We start from the raw sequence: 9121 nt of genomic DNA on the forward strand, positions 1-9121 counted from the left end.
TGGACTATGAGTATCTACTAAATTTTGAGTCCTGAATTTTTCAAGCAGTCGAGATTTCTCCTTTATGCGAAGGTACATTATTCTAATGAGCAATTTTTCTAAGTTAAAGAAAGTTTTTCCTTTGTTTCATAGATACGCAATCTTTAGGTACCGCAAAGAGTATCTCAAACTCCCAACAGTTTTCTCTCTCTCTCTTTGCATAGGCACAAATATGAATCTTCACTTCAGTTTGAAGAAAACTTGATAGGAAATTTGTTGTTGTTGTTGTTATTCGCTCAATTAAATTTATCCCTCTTATTTGTAAGAGGATAGAGGATTTGAATGAACCCTTTGAGAACAGCTCAATTACTGATCCAATATCACCTGGTATAGAGCACCGTTTATACATGGGCGAATGACATATTTCAAAAAATAACCAGCTGTTATAAATATTGCTTATAGAGCAGCGCAATAAAAAAATATCTGAGACATAATTGGATGGAGAAGGCTCAATGATTGACTGGGGATTTTCAGGAATACTACTCAGTAGGCCTGCCCCGATTGTGCTCGTAAAGTTTATTATTATTATTATTATTATTATTATTATTATTACTATTAAAATAGGTTTTAGTTTATTTCTCTTATTTACTTTTATCTCGTAATGTACCGATATTGACGTTGAAACCCAGGAGGGAGCCATTATGTAAACACTGTTTGAAATAGGTTTTAATAGTTTATTTCTTTTACTTACTTTTACCTTGTATATACCAATTTGTATGGAATATGTTAATTAATGTTATGATGATGATAGTAGTATTAGTATTATTATTACTATTATTACTATTATTACTACTATTACTATAATCAAAACTATAACAAAATTCTCGAACGTGATTGGCTATCAGCAGCCCGATTTGAGCATTAATTGGACAGTGTACGCGTCATGCTTGTAATTGGACAGTACACGTCATTTTGCGCGCGCTGTTGCGGTGCACTCTTTTGAGTAAACTGCTGTGTTTTTCAGCATTCATTACGAAGTTTAATCGTTCAGCGATCAATCGATGGTTTGTTCGTTTCTCGAATTTTGTCATAGTTTTGATTAATTGGTAACAGGACATCGTGTCGTCAAATTCAGTCTGTAATCATACCCGTGATTAACAAATCGGACTCCACTCAGTCCTATTACCATTATTTATTAATATTAGAACTATTACTATTACTATTACTATTATATTACTATTACTATTACTATTACTATTACTATTACTATTATATTACTATTACTATTACTATTACCATTATTATTATTATTATTATTATTATTATTGTTATAGTAATTGGACCGAGTGGAGTACAATTCAGGGAGTAATCGCGTGGGTAATTTCAAAATCGGACGAGCGCGAAGCGCGTGGCCGATTTGAAATTACGAGCACGATTAGTCCCTGAATTGTACGACACGAGGTCTAATTACTATTACTACTCGTATCTATAACAAATTTCGGAATTAAAAATGTCTTTTGAAAACTTCTTTTCAGCGAAAACGTCTGTAGCGCTTTTCATAAGTTTTGAAAACTGTAGGAAACATTGGGAAGGAAGCCATTAAAGCGCACGTAATTGACCTGCAAATCACGTCGGTATCCAATTACAAAAGGTTTAAATTGAATCCCTGTAATTGGACACCCACGTGACCGCGCGCCTATTACGTGACAAGTAGGCGCGCGGAGAACCAATCACAATTCAGAATTTTGTTATAGATACGATTATTATTACTATTGCTATGATGAACCACACGATGTTTTTGAAGTTCATTTTTTAATGAAGACAATACATATTTCAGAATTGACATCATCCACCGTCAGTTGTACAGTGAGAAACAAAATGAGAATATGCAATGAATAGTATAACAAAGTGAGATATTAACAAGAATAATTGAAGATGAAGGCGCGAACCAAAAGAAAAGGTAAAACTATTAAGGTAAGAAAGGAGACTAATTAGTATGAAAGGGATAAGTTAAGATGTTCGACCTGGGAATTTAAAGACGGCTGCTCCCAAAGGATGTGCAGGGCTTCCTTGATTTTCAATTGGAAGCTTGTGGAAGCAGAGTCGAGAATTTTAAAAAAATCTTCTGAACAAAGGGAACGACAATTTTCAGAACTTCTCAGGTGTTTAAAGATGTGGGAATGTTTCTCAGAGGAGAGATGTTCGCGGATGCGACTGGCGAAGTGTCTGTTGGTTTCACCAACATAACAGGCACTACAGCCTGCACATGAGAACTTCTGAATGACTCCCGATCGTAAATCCACAGGGATAGGATCCTTGACCCAAACCAACTCCTGATTTTAAACGGGGTGAACACCAACGTAATGTCTGGGTCAGTGCAAAAAGTGCTAATTAATATCTAAATTCTGCGTTGCGTTGTGATAGAAAAAGGACCGATGAACGGCAATTTAAAATACAAACAATTGTCCTTACGAGTAACACCGTGAGAGGAATCGGAGGTGAGATGATTGTTAAGAAATTTTCTAACAACATTCTCGATGACGTTAGGAGGAACAAATTCCTCCTTAATGTTTTGATAAGGTTATTTATGTCAAGGTGAAAACCAGCCCAAATATGAATTGTTGACTTTGACTAAAAATAATCTTCCTATTCAGTGACGTTTTAAATACTTTTAAACTAGGCAGAAGTCTGATTTCCGAGGGAATCTAGTTCCACAGAGCAGATCCTCTGTAGTGTAGGCTCTCTTTTGCATATTCAGTTCTTGGTCTGGGGACAGCAATTTATCTCATAGTTTGTAAGATTGTGTACGTGTACATTTGAGGTGTTGGTAAAAATACGCCTCAGGTACGATGGGGAAAGATTATTATGGATTTCATACATAATCATAGCCAGTTGTTTAAATCTTTTGCTTTCCGAACTTTCCCAGCCAAGTTCATCCAACAAAACACTTGATTGACTTTCGTAATTTAAAAAGGTGACATTTCTAGCAGTCCAATTTTGCAGTTTTTAAATTTTGTCTATTGGCCCCTTGGCGATATTTCCCTATGCAGTGCTACAGTAACTGAAATAAGGCATAACAAGTGCACTGTACACGTTCATTCTAGTATCAAATGGCATAATAGTCTTTACACGCTTTAAGAATTTACTAGAAAAAAGAAAGTTGATACGGGCGAGAAAGTCTCGCGCAACCACTTTTCAAATCGATAGACTTCCACAAGTTAAATACACGTGTGTAGATTTGGGGGAGGGCTAAAAGTAGCATCTTTAAAACGTTAGGTAAGCATTGGTTGGGATTCCCGCACCTAAAACGCGAGTGTGGCGCGTCTCTAAACGCGCGAGAACTTACGAGAGAAAAGAAAGTTGATATGGGCGAGAATCTCTTACCCATAAACTTTCTAAATCGATAGACTTCAACAAGTTATTTACACGTGTGCAGATTTGGGGGAGGGCTAGAAGTAGCATCTTTAAAATGTTAGGTAAGCATTGGTTGGGATTCCCGCATCTAAAACGCGAGTGTGGCGCATCTCTAAGCGCGCGAGAACTTACGAGAGAAAAGAAAGCTGATATGGGCGAGAATCTCTTACCCATACACTGTCTAAATCGATAGACTTCCACAAATTAAATAAACGTGTGTAGATTAAGGGGAAGGCTAAAAGTAGCATCTTTAAAACGTTAGGTAAGCATTGGTTGGGATTCCCGTACCTAAAACGCGAGTGTGGCGCGTCTCTAAGCGCGCGAGAACTTACTAGAGAAAAGAAAGTTGATATGGGCGAGAATCTCTTACGATAGACTTCCACAAGTTAAATAAACGTGTGTAGATTTGGGGGAGGGCTAGAAGTAGCATCTTTAAAAAGTTAGGTAAGCAATGTATCGGATCCCCGAACCTAAAACGCCAGTGTGGCGCATCTCTAAACGCGCGAGAACTTACGAGAGAAAAGAAAGTTGATATGGGCGAGAATCTCCAACCTAAGCACTGTCCAAATCGACAGACTTCCACAAGTGAAATACATTTGTGTAGATTTAGTGGAGGGCCAAAACTAGCATTTTTAAAGAACCCCGTAAGCATAGTTTGGGATCCCTACCCCAAAAACTCGACTGTGCCGCATCGCTAAACGCGCGAAAACACGCGAGTGAAAAACTGAAATAAATGGGTGAGAATCTTTAACCCAGGCATTGTCCAAAGTGACAGACTTCCACAAGTGAAATACGCGTGTGTAGATTTGAGAAAGGGCCAAATGTAGCATCTTTAAAAAGTCCAGTGAGCATAGTTTGAGATCACGACACCAAAATCGCGAGTGTGGCACATCTCTAAACGAAGGGAAACAAGCGAGAGAAACAAATATAAATGGGCGAGAATCTCCATCCCAAGCATTGTCCAAAGCGACAGACTTCCACAAGTAAAATACACGCGCGTAGATTTGGGGGAGGGCCAAATTCAGCATTTTTAAAGAGCCCCGTAAGCATACTTTGGAATCCCCACACCAAAAACGCGAGTGTGGCGCATCCCTAAACGCGCGAGAACTTACGATAGAAAAGAAATTTGATATGGGTGAGAACCTCTTACCCAAGCACTGTCCAAATCGAAAGACTCCCAGAAGTAAAAAATACACATGTGTAAATTTAAGAGAGGGCCAAAACTAGCATCTTTAAAAAGCCCCGTGAGCATAGTTTGAGATCCCGACACCAAAAGTTCGAGTGTGCCGCGTAGCTAAACGCGCGAGAAAAGACAAGAGGAAAGCAAATGGACATGGCTAAAAACATCCACCCAAGCACTGTTCAAATCGATAGACTTCCACAAGTGAAACACACGTTGGAGATTTGGAAGAGGGCTAAAACTAGCAAATTTAAAAAGGGAGATGAGTAAAGTTTAGAATCCCCACATCTAAAACGCGAGTGTGCCGCCTCGCTTAACGTGCGAGAACACGCGGGAGAAAAGAAAATTGACATGGGAAACAATATCTAACCCAAGCACTGTCCAAATTGATAGACTTCCACAAGTAAAATACACTTGTGTAGATTTGAGGGAGGGCCAAAACTAGCATTTTTGAAGAGCCCCGTAAGCATAGTTTGGGATCTTCACACAAAAAACGCGAGTGTGCCGCATCGCTAAACGCGCGAAAACACGCGAGTGAAAAAAAGATATAAATGGGCGAGAAACTTTAACCCAAGCATTGTCCAAAGCGACAGACTTCCACAAGTGAAATACACGTGTGAAGATTTGGAAGAGGGCTAAAAGTAGCATCTTTAAAAAGTTAAGTAAGCATTGGTTAAGATCCCCGCACCTAAAACGCGAGTTCGGCGCATCTCTAAACGCGCGAGAACTTACGAGAGAAAAGAAAGTTGATATGGGCGAGAATCTCCAACCATAACAACGTCCAAAATCGATAGACTTCCACAAGTGAAATACGCAAGTGTAGATTTGGGGGAGGGCTAAAAGTAGCATGTTTAAAAAGTTAGGTAAGCACTGGTTGGGATCCTTGGACGTAAAACGCGAGTGTGGCGCATCTCTAAAAGCGCGAGAACTTACGAGAGGAAAGAAAGTTCATATGGGCGAGAATCTCTTACCCATGAGGGGACGCAAATGACTTCTATTGTAAGTATCTCTTCCCGGTGTTTTTTTTGTTTGTTTGTTTGTTTCTTTGTTTAATTCTATGAGAACAGGGCTGTATTCCTCTAAGGCTGTGGGTGTAATTCGTAAAAACACTGAGTTCTTCTGAGTTCTTATAAATCATTTAGAAATTCTTCGTTCCCGTTGAAATTTATGTTGCTGGCACATGGGTGGGCACTTTATGTAGACCCTGATGCAAGATACCTTAAACTATTTTTACTGTTCATGATGCACTGCTACGTTAGTCTGCTTTATAAATATTTAACTGCTCTGGTGGAGTTTTTAATTTCAATACGATTAAAAGTTCTTTTTATGCGTTCCTGTTAAAAATGATGCAAAGTTGTCAATTTTAGTAATTTTAATTTGAAGAAAAGGTCCTGTTAGTACTTTGTTGTTACTTGATGGAAATTTTGCGGGGTTTGTTTTACCAGGGCGCTTCATGACGCCTCCTGGAGTAAGCTATACCTTCCCTAGTTGAATCGTCATCAGTTTATCGTAGGTTATTCAGGTTATTGATTGGAAAAATAATTATACTTTTGAACCTTAGTTCCTCTATTTTCAGGGGATGGGGGGTGGGCTCACTTCTTTCGGAGGTCGTTACTTACGGACTTTTACGATTCGTTGCGTGTAAGAGCCATTGGCCAAGCGATTTCCAAGCCATTGGTAGCCGTGCATGGTCACCTAAGGCACTGACAATCTATCTTAGCTCCATGTACTAAGGTTCTCCTCGCGTTTTTTTTTTTTTTTTTTTTTTTTTTGGTTCTCGGCTGTGCAATTGTGCGATGTTTTCTACGCAATAACTTCAATTGCCAAGCATGATAATAATGCACGTGGCTCCCACTGCCAACGACATACTCAGACAAGTATTCCACATCATCTGGGTCAACCTCGTTCCCAGGGTCTCTCATCTTACCACCCCGATGATAGACCCTGGGAACGAGGTTGCATCTGGGTTTCTATTCCTTAAGATCTGTTTTAGATTGATTAATCAAACGCTCCTTTACGCCCGGACAAGCATCTCGATGCAAGCTCAGAGTTTATTGTGATGGCTTTCATTGGGTAAACAAGACATTTACGTCTGCTCGCCGCGCTCAACATCCATTCGTACGTAGGCACTTTGGTATCTAAGTTCAGTTCGTAGATCTGAACTTGGGTCAGGGGGAGAAGCAGAGGAAGGTTCATGTTGTGTAATTCGTTCATCATTGCGGGATTACTTGATTTATCGACATTCCCCGGTTTTGTCCGCTCACGTTTTTTTCCTGCCCAAGTCTTTCTTCACATGTGTTTAGACGTGATCCGATACATAATGACCTTGTTTTGTTCCAGATTATTGGCGTCGGTGGAGTCCGCCATCATTTGAAAGCATCGGGAATGACTCGAACGCGCTATTTTCTTTTAAAGCACTATTAATATCGTGACTTCATTTTAAAGTTAAGCAATGTTGCTGATGTTTGTTTAAAGACCTCCTCGTTAGATCACCTCTCACCTATATCAGGAACTGACTACAGCAGTGCTGTAAAAACTTTAAGAAATTTTTTTAAGATTCGCGCATAAAAGCGCTATCTAGGAATATACGGGTCTGTAATCTTATTGAAATTCTGGCAGTTGTTGTTAAAATAGTTATAATCATGGTTAGCGTACGTCACGAGACGACCTTCAGTGTTAATAAGTACATCACTAAAGCTAGTAATCATAGGGTTTAGTATCACCCAACAGTGGACCAATGCAAATCCTGCATTTTGATTGGCTAATAGTCGTCTAGTAGCGAAATTGGCGTAATCGAGCGTGACGCTTTCCTTCGTTTTATTCCCAAATAAATGTTTCTTCAACTTGCCTTTGCTAACTTTATTATTACCTTTTCTGTCCGACTAGTTGGGTGATACTAAATTCCTCATAATCCCTTTAGTTTGACCCTCAGCCTCCGAAATCATTTAAAATCACCAAGAAATGTCATGAGGAAAGACAGATAAGGATTATTCGATTGAGTCCGAGAATATCTGCATCTATCAAATCATATTACAGTAATATTCATTCGTTTGCTTTTCTTAAAAAAAAAAATTCAAAAAGAATCTATCTCATGGGAGAATTCTAAATATACCCTGATGTCAAAAGCTTACGAACAAAAAGTTATTCCAGCAAAAATATCATTCCTCATTGATGATATAATCGGAGTGCGTGCTTTTCTCAAGGCACTGTTGAAGCGATTAAAGGCTCAAAAATCTTGAGGAAAAAATTCTGAAGACGCCTTATAATGCATTCTGTTTGATTCAAAAAAATTTCTCGAAGCAGCGTGGAATGAATTTTAATCACGTATGTAAAGAGGCGTCAAATGACACACCCTTAGTTAAGATGTTGTACATCGTTACACTGTGAAGCGAAGCCGCGAACATATTTTATGTTCTTCCTTCAGATCAGTTCATCTTTTCTATCTTTTTTTTTTTTTATCATTTCCATTCATTTAATTGTTATATAGCCTTAATTTTATTTCTAAATTTCGCTAGCCTTCCAATTTTGGCCTCTAAACGGACTTGTGACCACGCCGTGAAGTTCACTGCGAGTTGTCCTTCGCTCGCACCGCGGCAATCGTCGAAAGTAAGTTGTTGCAGGTTGTTGGCCTACTGGGGTAGCATATGCTTTTTCCTAATGAGTAATTATTGCATGACTCTGCTTTTTTTCCTGCCAAAATGAAATTTAATTTCCATTCTTGTATAAATGAAAACTTTGATGGTCAAACTGCATTGTTCTGAGATGATGAGGAAATGAATGTTCAATTTTCTTAGCAATTTTATCTAAACTCTTGCCAGTTTCTACAGCTTTGTTTGCAGGTGCTCAAAAATTATACCCCCAGCGAGTGAGTATTGTAGTTAGCTGATGCTTATGTATTGTTTTGTTTCGTGCTTCTTTGTAGCCACCGTGCCAGTGTTGCCTCAGTTTGTGAATTTACTGCGCTGTTGCTGTCACTTCAGCCAAAAGCAATTGTGTTGGAGCAGTCTCTTTCAGCAAAACAAGCTACTCCTGGTCAGCTTCTTGGTGATGCAAGCCACCACTTCAATTTTAGATAAGTCAATTGTGTTGTTTTTCAGACGTTTAAACCCCGTCTTGTTGATAAGCCCAATTTCATGGTCAGATTGGTTAGTGGTCTGAACCAGTCCGAACGGGTGATAAGGATTTTCGATACTTCAAAATACTAAATTCGACTTGATTGAAATGAAGTCATTGGTGTAAATTAAGCGACATTGTGTTTAACCCCCTCTGAGGATTTTCTCCTGGCATTGCCCTCTGCTTTAGGAATGAGGAATGTTCATAGGAGTAAACTAAATTTAAATGTCAAGAAAAGGACAACTACACAAGTTTATCCGCATTCACCTCTCGGGTTCTGCGGCATATTTGTTTTTCATTAGTTCGTTACTTAGTTATCTTTTATTATACGAAGGTTTAAGAGCTTATTGGAGTCTAGTCTTTAATTTGCTCTTTGCACCTTTTTTACATCAGTAAAGTTTACTCTCGTTAACTACAAAAATCTCGTCCGATCGC

This window comes from Orbicella faveolata, unplaced genomic scaffold (genome assembly GCF_042242905.1).
Source record: "Orbicella faveolata isolate gen_17 unplaced genomic scaffold, um_ofav_v1 contig_25, whole genome shotgun sequence".
Classification (NCBI taxonomy): domain Eukaryota; kingdom Metazoa; phylum Cnidaria; class Anthozoa; order Scleractinia; family Merulinidae; genus Orbicella; species Orbicella faveolata.